Raw genomic sequence first — 11,735 nt, 5'->3', positions numbered from 1 at the left:
GCACTCACCAAAACGGTGCAGTCCCTGCAGGTGTCCTCCAAAGACAAGATCCAGCTTGCTTCCAGTCCAGAGGATGTCCTGTTGTGAGTTCATTTTCCCCTCCGTCACTGAGGCCTGGTGAACTCCCTATTCTAGTGAAGGAAGGTAGTGAGCCTGATTATCAGGCACCTGGGACTAATGAAGATGATTGGCTGAGTGGAGTCACTGACTGGATTTAAGGCAGCCTACGCCCTTTCTGCCCTGCGGGTGATTTCTCTGTGGACTCTTGGACACCAGTCTGATTCCTGCTCTCCTAAAGCTAAGTTTGCTGTTTTGCCTTTTTGCATTTAAGATGTTTTTGTTTTTCTTGCTTTTTGGATTCTGCCACTCCCTGCTGGAGTGTGCAGTGTTCCGTGAGCTCTGTCTTCTGAAAGTACCTGAGTGCTGATTTAGTTTTTGAAGCTTAGTTGCTTCAGGGCCATTTTTATATCAGCTTGTTGGCTTTTGTCTCTGATAGGGTTTTGGCAGATTGCAGACAGCAGCCTTCCTATCCGTTCCTATCTAGGTAGTTTTTGGGCCCCGTCTTTGCTCAGCCTGTCTTTCTGTCTGTGTAAGTGTTTTCATCTTGCTTCACCGTCATTATATGTGGGGGGCTACCTATTGCTTTGGGGTCTGCTCTGGGGCAGTTAGATTTCCCCTTTCCTTCTTTAGGCCTATGTATCTCTCCGGCTGTGATCGAGGGGTCTAGGTCATCGTAGGAACCCCCCACGGCTACTGCTAGTTGTGTTGATAGGTTCAGGGGTCTGCAATCTGATAGTTGCCAACTTCTCTGGTTTTCAGGACTTAGCTAGCATTTCTGTTTTTGCCTCCTACGGTGACTCAATCATAACAGAATCACCCGCCAAACCGCAGATCCTGGGGTACTCAATAGCAGGAAAGAATTGTGTTTTAAAAAAAAAAAAAAAAAAAGAGGTGTGTGTATATTCTTTCCTCTATCTCTGAGGCCGTAGGGGGAATTTTTTTCTCTCAATGGAGATAAAGCAAGTGTCTGATCGTGTGGAGCAGCTCGCTGCTGAAGTGCGAGGAATTTCCGCCTATCTTGCTCGTTCACATGCTGTTGAACCAAAGATCCCCACACCTGATGTATTTTTTGGGGATCGATCTAAATTTTTGAGTTTCAAAAATAATTGTAAATTATTTTTTGCTTTGAAGTCTAACTCATCAGGGAGCCCCGCGCAGCAGGTTAAAATTGTCATCTCTTTGCTGCGCGGTGATCCCCAGGATTGGGCGTTTTCTTTGAAACCAGATGACCCTATTCTGACTAATGTGAACGCATTTTTTCAAGCCTTGGGGTTGCTGTACGATGAACCTAATGCTATTGATCAGGCTGAAAAGACCCTGTTAGCATTGAACCAGGGTCGAGAATCTGCAGAGTTGTACTGTCAAAAGTTCCGAAAGTGGGCGGTCCTTACTACCTGGAATGATAGTGCCTTGGCTGCTCTCTTTCGGAAGGGTTTGTCAGAAGCCGTAAAAGATACTATGGTGGGATTTCCTGTTCCCTCTGGTCTGGACGATTCTATGTCTTTAGCCATTCAGGTTGATCGGCGTTTACGTGAACGCAGGATTACACGAGAGGTGAACAGACGTCTGAACCTATGCAATGTGATAGAGTTTTGTCTAAAGCGCAACGTCAGGAATTCAGAAGGCGTAATAAGCTGTGTTTTTTCTGTGGGGATGCCTCACATGTTATTTCTGTTTGTCCTAAACGTGAGAAACGCTTTGCACACACGTTTTCTGTTGGTGGGGTTCAGCCTAAGTTTCTTTTGGCGATTACTCTGATCTGTTCCCTGTCCACATTTTCCGCCAAGGCTTTTGTGGATTCGGGAGCAGCGCTAAACCTAATGGACTTGGATTTTGCTAAACGTTGTGGATTTCCGTTGACACCTCTGCAGACGCCTATCCCTTTGAGGTGGATTGATGCTACCCCTCTGGTTAAAAATAAACCTCAGTTTTGGACCCAGTTGGTCATGCGGTTCGCCCCAGACCACCAAGAAAATTGCAGATTTTTGGTGTTGCATGGTCTGCATGATGCCGTTGTTCTGGGGTTTCCCTGGTTGCAGATTCATAATCCAGTTTTGGATTGGAAGTCTGTGTCTGTGGTGAGTTGGGGTTGCCGGTGTACCTTTAGTGAGGCTCCGGTTTTTTCCACCTCTCCTCAGACGCATGAGGTTCCTGACTATTTGGCGGACTACTATGATGTATTTAGTGAGAATGAGTCTGCGTCCTTGCCTCCTCATAGGAGTTATGACTGTGCAATTGAACTAAACCCGGGGTGTAAATTTCCTAAGGGTCGGCTCTTCAATTTATCTGTACCCGAGCACGAGGCTATGCGGTCCTATATTAAGGAGGCGTTGGAGAAGGGTCATATTAGACCATCCTCTTCACCCTTAGGTGCCGTTTTTTTTTTTGTGGCCAAGAAGGATGGTTCTTTAAGGCCTTGTATTGATTATCGTGCCCTCAATAAAATTACTATTAAATATCAGTATCCGTTACCCCTGATTTCGGATCTATTCTCTAGAGTCAGAGGTGCTTGCTGGTTTACCAAGCTTGACCTCAGGGGGGCGTATAATCTTATCCGCATTAAGCAGGGGGATGAATGGAAGACGGCGTTTAATACTCCGGAGGGACATTTTGAGTACCTGGTGATGCCTTTTGGGCTCACTAATGCCCCTTCTGTCTTCCAGTGCTTCATGAACGATATTTTCCGAGACTTTGTCGATAAATTTTTGATTATCTATCTGGATGATATTTTGATCTTCTCCAAGGATTGGGATTCTCATGTGGAACATAGTCGGACTGACTATGATTTTTGGGATTTATCTTTTCTCCATCGACTATTGAAATGGACCTGGCCAAGGTACAGGCCATTTACGATTGGGTTCAGCCCACTTCTTTGAAGGCCCTCCAGAAGTTTTTGGGTTTTGCTAATTTTTATCGGAAATTTATAGCAAAATTTTCTAGTATTGCCAAACCATTGACTGACCTGACCAGGAAGGGTGCGGATGTGTTGAATTGGTCTCCGGAGGCGGTTGCTTCCTTTCATGAGCTGAAGCGTAGATTTACCTCCGCCCCAGTTCTGCGGCAACCTGATGTCTCACTCCCGTTCCAGGTAGAGGTGGATGCTTCTGAGATTGGTGCAGGAGCGGTGTTGTCCCAAAAGGATCCGGTAACATCTAAAATTAATCCCTGTGCTTTCTTTTCCCGTAAGTTCTCTTCATCTGAACGTAACTATGATGTGGGGAATCGGGAACTGTTGGCCATGAAATGGGCATTTGAGGAGTGGAGACATTGGTTGGACGGAGCCAAACATCAAGTTGTGGTCCTCACTGACCACAAAAATTTGATTTACCTTGAGTCGGCTAAACGCTTGAACCCTAGACAGGCTAGGTGGGCCTTGTTTTTTACACGTTTTGATTTTGTGGTCTCTTTCCTTCCTGGAACTAAGAATGTCAAGGCAGACGCCCTCTCTAGGAGTTTCTTTGCTGATTCTCCTGTGGTGACCAAGCCTGCCACCATCTTAGGCGAAGGGGTAGTTCTTTCTGCCATCTCGCCCGATTTGAGACTTGCTCTGCAAGAGTTCCAGGAGGACAAACCTGAGCGTTGCCCCAGTGGAAAGTTGTATGTTCCTGACCAGTGGAAGAAGAGAGTGATGTCTGAAGTTCATTGCTCTGCATTGGCTGGTCATCCAGGTATTTTTGGTACTAGAGATCTGGTGAGTCGCTCTTTTTGGTGGCCCACCTTGTCTCATGATGTCAGGAATTTTGTGCAGTCCTGTGGGACTTGCTCCCGGTCTAAATCTTGTTCTCGCTCTAGTGGGTTGTTGATGCCTTTGCCGGTCCCCAGGAGGCCATGGACCCATATTTCAATGGATTTCATTTCTGATATGCCGGTCTCTCAAAGAATGATTGTTATTTGGGTGATTTGTGATAGGTTCTCTAAGATGGTTCATCTTGTACCACTCCCTAAGTTGCCATCTTCCTCTGATTTGGTGCCTCTGTTTTTGCAACAGGTGGTTCGCTTGCACGGGATTCCTGAGAACATTGTATCTGACAGAGGAGTTCAATTTGTGTCTAAATTTTGGAGGACGTTCTGTTCCAAGTTGGGAATTCAGTTGTCCTTCTCCTCTGCTTTTCACCCTCAGACCAATGGGCAGACAGAGAGAACAAACCAGACCTTGGAGTCGTATTTGAGATGTTTTATTTCCGCTGATCAGGATGATTGGGTTTCATTTTTGCCCTTGGCCGAATTTGCTTTAAATAATAGAGCTAGTTCTGCCACTTTGATGTCACCTTTTTTTTGTAACTTTGGTTTTCACCCTCGATTTTCTTCAGGGCAGGTGGAGCCTTCTGCCTGCCCAGGTGTTGACACTGTGGTGGAGAGAATGCACCAGATCTGGGACCAAGTGGTGGATAAGTTCTCTCTCCCAGGAAAAGGCCCAGCGGTTTTCCAATCGACATAGGACCATTGGTCCCCAGTTTAAGATTGGTGATATGGTGTGGTTATCATCAAAAAATATTGCTATGAAGGTGGCTTCTCCTAAGTTTAAGCCTAGATTTATTGGACCTTACAAGATTTTGGAGATTATTAATCCGGTCTCTTTTCGTTTGGCTCTTCCTGTCACATTTAAGATCCATAATGTGTTCCATAAGTCCTTGTTGAAGAGGTTTGTTGAGCCAGTTGTGCCTGAGGTGGCACCTCCAGACCCTGTATTGGTTGAAGGTAACTTGGAATATGAGGTAGAGAAAATTCTGGATTCCCGTCTGGCTAGACGGAGACTCCAGTATTTGGTTAAGTGGAAGGGTTATGGTCAGGAGGATAATTCCTGGGTCTCTGCCTCTGATATTCATGCCAAAAGATTGGTGCGTGCCTTTCATCGGGCTCACCCTGATCGCCCTGGTAGCGTTGTTGAGGGTTCGGTGACCCCTCCTCAATGTCCCGTGGCTCTGGAGGATGAGAACCCAGCTACTTCGAGGAAGGAACAACGATCGCTATGACCAGGATGGACGTCCCATCTGTCGTCGCTGTCACAAGGCAGGTCACCTTGCAAGATATTGTCCTTTAAACGAGCAACCCCTGGGGCAGAGGGCCAACCCCCAGGAGTAGGATCCCCAGGCCCAAGGAACTGGAGAGCCAAGTATGTGGGAGGGAGACCAATCCTTCCTGTGGTGATTGACGGTATCCCCATGAACGCTTTGCTGAACACTGGCTCCCATGTGACCACTATGCCGTACATTCTGAGATATTGGGCTGATTCAGAGCTTACCCATGGCCCAACTGATGAACTGACAGTAGTTGCTAGTAATGGTCAGTCTTTACCGCAGATAGGATGTAAAGAAATTACTGTCAAAGTGGGACGGGTAGAGCTAAAGTCTCAAGGGTTAATAGTTGTTGATATTGACCGACGTGCATGTAATCCCATGATGACTCTTGGTACAAATGTCATTGAAAACTGTCTGTCCGAGGTTATTGTCTTGTTGCAACAGGTGGCTGAGACTGCTGGTTCCGGAGAACGAGTCCTGCAGAAGGAGATCCAAGCCCTGATGCAAAGACAACAGGTGGAACTCTCTGGCGGAGAGATTGGCAGCGTCAGAGTGAGTGATGCCTTTCCCATTGCAATACCCCCCAGATGTGAAATGTTGGTTTGGTGTCGGGCAGCTATAGGTCTTAGAGGGAGGAGATTGCCAGGCATTGGTAGAACCCGTATACTCCGAGAGCAGGCCCACTGTCCTGACAGCCAGAGGGGTGGTTGATGTACGGAAGGGGAGAGTACCTGTACGCCTTTTGAGTTGTGGGGAAGAGGAAGCCACAATACCTCGGTACGCCACAGTTGCTAAGCTACTCACTGTGAATAACAACTCTTTGCAGGCAGCAGAACCCTTGGTCTCATCTGATCAGGTGGAGGACAATGGCTCTATGAAGCAGCCAGATGAGTGGTGTCAGCAACTGCAGGTGGAAACTGACTCTACACCTTCATACCAGAAAAATGGGGTTTACAGAGTAACACAAGAGTACGAGCGGGTATTCAGTTAACACCCTCTAGATTTTGGGCAGGCAAAAGGGGTTCAACATCATATCCCCACGGGAGACCATCCACCCATAAAGGAGAGGTACAGACCTATATCCCCAATACAATACCAGTGTGCTAAGAGTATGTTGAGGGAGATGAAGGAGGCAGGGGTCATCAGAGACAGTTGTATCCCCTGGGCAGCTCCAATAGTGTTTGTAAAGAAAAAGGATGGTACCATGAGAATGTGTGTTGATTACAGGAAAATTAACAGCATTACACATAAAGATGCCTACCCCTTACCTAGAATTGAGGAATCATTGGCTGCACTTAAAACTGCTAACTACTTTTCCACCTTGGACTCACTAGTGGGTATTGGCAGGTTCCCGTGGCAGAGGCAGACAAGGAGAAAACAGCATTTACCACTCCAATGGGTCTCTGTGAGTTCAATTATATGCCATTTGGGCTCTGCATTGCTCCAGGAACATTTCAACGGCTGATGGAGTGCTGCCTGGGACACTTGAACTTTGAGACGGTCCTGTTCTGGATGATGTCATTGTTTTCTCCAAAACTATGAAGATCTGGAGCACCTGGCTGAAGTGTTTGAAGCTTTGTCCAATTTTGGCCTGAAGGTGAAGCCCTCCAAGTCCCACCTCCTGAAGCCCAAGGTGGTGTACCTCGGTCATATGGTCAGTGCAGAAGGTGTGGCACCAGATAGAATCATAGAGTTGGAAGGGACCTCCTGGGCCATCTGGTCCAACCCCCTGCTCAAAGCTGGATTCGCTAAATCATCCCAGTCAGATGTCTGTCCAGCCTCTGTTTAAAGACTTCCATTAAAGGAGAACTCACCACTTCTCGTGGCAGCCTGTTCCACTAATTGATCACTCTGTCAAAAAGTTTTTTCTAATATCTAATCTGTGTCTCCTCCCATTCAGTTTCATCCCATTGCTTCTAGTCTTTCCTTGTGCAAATGAGAATAAAGTTGATCCTTCTACAATGTGACAGCCCTTGAGATATTTATAGACAGCTATTAAGTCTCCTCTCAGTCTTCTCTTTTGCAAACTAAACATTCCCAAATCCTGAAACCTTTCCTCATAAGACAGGGTTTGCAGACCGGTCACCATTCTGGTCGCTCTTTTCTGAACTTTCTCCAGTTTGTTGATGTCTTTTTTAAAATGTGGTGCCCAAAACTGGACACAATATTCCAGATGAGGTCTGACCAAAGAGGAGTAGAGGGAAATAATGACTTCACGTGATCTAGACTATATGCTTCTGTTAATACATCCTAGAATTGCATTTGCCTTTTTGCTGCTGCATCACACTGTTGCCTCATATTCAGTCTGTGATCTATTAGTATACCCAAGTCTTTTTCACATGTGCTGTTGCTTAGCCCTATTCCTCCCATACAGTATATGCTTTTTTCATTTTTATTGCCCAGATGTAGTACTTTGCATTTTTCCCTTTTAAAAACCATTCTGTTAGATTTCTTTTTGAATCCTCTCTCTCTCTTCTCTAGTATTAGCTATCCCTCCTAGCTTTGTGTCATCAGCAAATTTAATCAGTTTACCCTCAATTCCATCATCTAAATCATTGATAAAGATGTTGAACAATACAGGGCCCAGGACAGAGCCCTGTGGTACCCCACTTAAGACATTCTTCCAACTGGATGTGCTGCCATTTACGACCACTCTTTGTGTCCGATCACTAAGCCAGTTATGAATCCACCTAGCAGTTGCCTTGTCCATTCCATACTTAGTCATTTTTTCAATAAGGATTGTATGAGATACTTTGTCAAATGCTTTGCTGAAGTCAAGATATACTATATCTACAGCGTTTCCTTGATCCACCCAATCAGTGATTCCATCATAGAAGGAAATTAAGTTAGTCTGACATGACTTATTAGTTACAAACCCATGCTGACTGTTTAATCACTTCATTCTTATCCAGGTACTGACATATATGTTGATTAATAATTTGTTCAAAGATCTTTCCTGGTATAGAAGTCAGACTCACCGGCCTATAGTTGCCTGGGTCCACCTTCTTCCCCTTTTTGAAGATAGGAACAACATTTGCTCTTCTCCAGTCTTCTGGGACTTCTCCTGTTCTCCAAGAATTTTCAAAGATTATGGAGAGGGGTTCAAAAATTTCTTCTGCTATCTCCTTCAGTACTCTGGGGTGTAATTCATCTGGACCTGGAGACTTGAATTCATTTAGGTTAGCTAAGTGTTTCCTCACTATCTTTCTGCTTATAGATATCCTGGATTCTTCGATTCCCTTAATAGGACAGTGAAGAACAGTTGATGTTACATTTCCTTTCTGAGAGAAAACAGATGCAAAATAGGAATTTAAAAGTACGGCCTTCTCAACATCCTGTCTTACCATTTCATAATTTTCATCCTGTAAAAATCCTATAGCATCTTTGACTTTTATTTTACTTTTGACATATCCCCAAAATCCTTTATTATTGCTTTTGACATCTCTTGCAAGCCTCAATTCATTGTCAGCTTTAGATAATCTGATTTGTGCCCTGCAGGTTCTGCAGACAGCATTATATTCTTCTTTAGATATGCCTCCCTCTTTCCATTTTATAAACATTTTTTTCTTCCTTTTTAGCATGTGCTTAAGTTCTGTGTTCATCCATACTGGTTTCCTTAAATGCTTCCTATTCTTCCCTCTTTTCAGAATTGTTAACGATTGTGCTTTGAGAATTTCATTTTTCAAGATTTCCCATCCTTCCTGGACATTTTTGTCTTTAAGGATATCCAGCCATTGAATCCCTCCAATTCTCTTTCTGAATCCCTTAAAATCTGCCTTTCTGAAATCTAACCTTGACGTCTGAGTCTTCACAGGTCTTCCTCCTCTAGTTATCCAAAATTCTAAAATAGCATGGTCGCTACCTCCTAGGGTCCCAGCCACTTTTACCTCCTCAACCATTTCCTCCTCACATGGTCACAGTCATCCGGGACTGGCCGAAGCCCAGCAACCTCCATGAAGTGCGCCAATTCCTTGGACTGGTAGGCTACTACCGAAGATTCATCAAGGGCTTTACTGAAATAGCCACCCCTATGCAAAATCTCCTGGTGGGGCAGTCCAAGAAGACCAAACAGAAAAATTCCACCTTTGAATGGACTGAAGTGTTGGAGAGATCCTTCACCCGGTTGAAGATGGCTCTCACAGATGACGAAGTTCTGGCCTACCCAGATTATGACAAACCCTTTGTGCTGTACACGGATGCCAGCAACGTGGGACTAGGAGCAGTACTGTCGCAGCTACAGAATGGGAAAGAAAGAGTGATCTCCTATGCCAGCAGGAAGCTGCGCCCCACTGAAAGGAACCCTGATAATTACAGTTCTTTCAAGCTGGAGTTCCTTGCCATAGTCTGGGCTGTCACTGAAAGGTTCAAACATTACCTAGCCTCTGCCAAGTTCACTATCTTCACGGACAACAATCCGTTGACGCATTTGGACACTGCAAAACTAGGTGCACTGGAACAGCGATGGATGGCTCGGCTATCGAATTATGAGTTTACCATCAAGTACCGGGCAGGGCACAAGAATGCCAATGGTGATGCGCTGTCCAGGATGCCTAACCTACCAGCTGCCGGAGAAGACCCTGAGGCTCTTGAAGGATAGAGCTACCTCCCTTCCACCGGCCACTTGCAGCCCAGCATGCTCAAGGAGTGAGAAACAGGCAGTCTGGCTTGAAGGAGGTCACCCTGAATCCATTGCCCCATCATGACTGGGCAGAAACGCAAGATAGTGACCCTGCAGTCCGCCTGGTGAAGGAGCTGCTGACACGAGCTGACTCACGTCCAGAGTCGGATGCTCCTGAAGAAACTCAGCAGTTGTGGAAGGAGAGAGGCCGACTGTTCATTTACGAAGGGAAGCTGTGTCAGAGGAGTATCATGTCCAGCACTCATGAGCTGGTTTGGCAGGTGGTGGTCCCAAGGAGAGAGGCATCAGTGGTCCTGGAAGCATACCACAATGGAGCTGGACACTTCGGATGGAAGCAGTTGGAAGTATTGCTCCGAGAGAGGTTCTACTGGGCTGGTATGAGGAAAGCCATTGAGAGGTGGTGCCGGGAGTGTGGACAGTGTAACCTGCGCAGAAAGGATCAAGACAGCCAGAGAGCTCCCCTACAGCCAATCACCAAACAGCCCCTTGAGTTGGTAGCCTTGGACCATGTGAAGCTGGTTCCAAGCCGGTCAGGCTACATCTATGCACTTACCATTGTGGACCACTACTCAAGACTCCTGGTAGCTGTACCTGTCAAAGATCAAACTGCCAGGACAGCAGCCAGAGCATTCCAACAGCACTTCTGTAGACTACATGGGTATCCTGAAAGAGTGCTGACAGATCAAGGTCCAGCTTTCAAGGCAGAAGTGTTCCAAGAATTCTGTAACCTGTATGCTTGTAAGAAGATCCGGACGACACTATCACCCACAGACCAATGGCATGTGCGAGAAGATGAACCAGGTGGCGATTGACCTCCTGAAGACTTTGTCCTTGGAGGAGAGGAATCTGTGGTCAGAGAAGTTGCCCAACCTGGTAGATCTTTACAACCATATTCCAGTGAACTCCAACAACTGTACCCCAGCCTACTTAATGAGAGCAAGACCTGGTAAGCTGCCTATTGACTTGGACATGGGAGTCCTGACCCCAGAAGTGATGTCACCAGATGCTGACTGGGACACGGAGAGGCAGCAACAGTACAGGAGGGTTCAAGAATGTGTGGAGAAGAGTCTGGCCCAGGCAAGGCAGGAGCAGGGGAAGCTTTACAATCAAAATGCACCTGCCGCTCCGTTGTTGCCTGGATAACAGGTCTTGAAAAGAGAGAGAAGATTGCACAAATTGGATGATCAGTGGGAAGCTGAACCTTATACCATTCTGCCCTCGAACTTTGATAATACTAAAGTTTGCCTTGTGAGTGAAGATGGAGGAGAGACCTCAGCAGCAGTATTGAGAGATCATTTGAAGTTGTGTCCTGACCAGTTGAAGGAAAGAAAAGGACCAGATAACATCCAACCCATGGTGGAAGAGGAGAAGGTCAGCACAGTGCTTGGAGAATTCCCTGCGAATTGGACTAGAGTGAGCGATGCTATACTGGTGCCAGTGAGGCTGTTTCCCCAATTGGTAGCACAGGAAGATGTGACTCAAGAGAATCAGGAAAATCGGGTAGCAGATGCCACACCAGCAGTGGAGCCAGAGAACCCTTGCCCTGCCAGTGGTGAACCTGTTATGCCCATGGTGAGTCCAAGAGTTACTAGTCAATCTAGAATCCCTGTGCCATGTGGAACACCCAGTAGTGTATCCAGTACATTACCCATTACAACAGTAGTACACAGGTCTACCCGCACCACACAAGGCATACTACCAGTTAGATACCATATATAAAGTAATGTAAATGTTGAAATTTTGTAAATATGTAACTGTTCTCAAGCTTTTGTTCCTACAGGTAACCTGTAAGCTTTCACTTGGAGTTTTCTTGTTTTCTTTATGGACACTGAACCACAGGACTTGTGTGTGGTCAAAAACTTTCACCATTTGCCCAGGAATGGACCATGGACATTGATGCTAGACTTATCATCATAGGACCATTTTTGAGCTCTTGGTTTTTGTACATTTTTCCCTTTTTCAAATCTTGCACAAATTATTATTGCTCAATTGTTTATATGTTATTCATGTTTTCTTTT

This window comes from Dendrobates tinctorius, unplaced genomic scaffold, assembly GCF_039654945.1.
Source record: "Dendrobates tinctorius isolate UK_male_01 unplaced genomic scaffold, ASM3965494v1 ptg000107l, whole genome shotgun sequence".
NCBI lineage: Eukaryota > Metazoa > Chordata > Amphibia > Anura > Dendrobatidae > Dendrobates > Dendrobates tinctorius.
The sequence above is the reverse complement of the archived record's forward strand: the minus strand, read 5'-3'. Positions refer to the sequence as shown.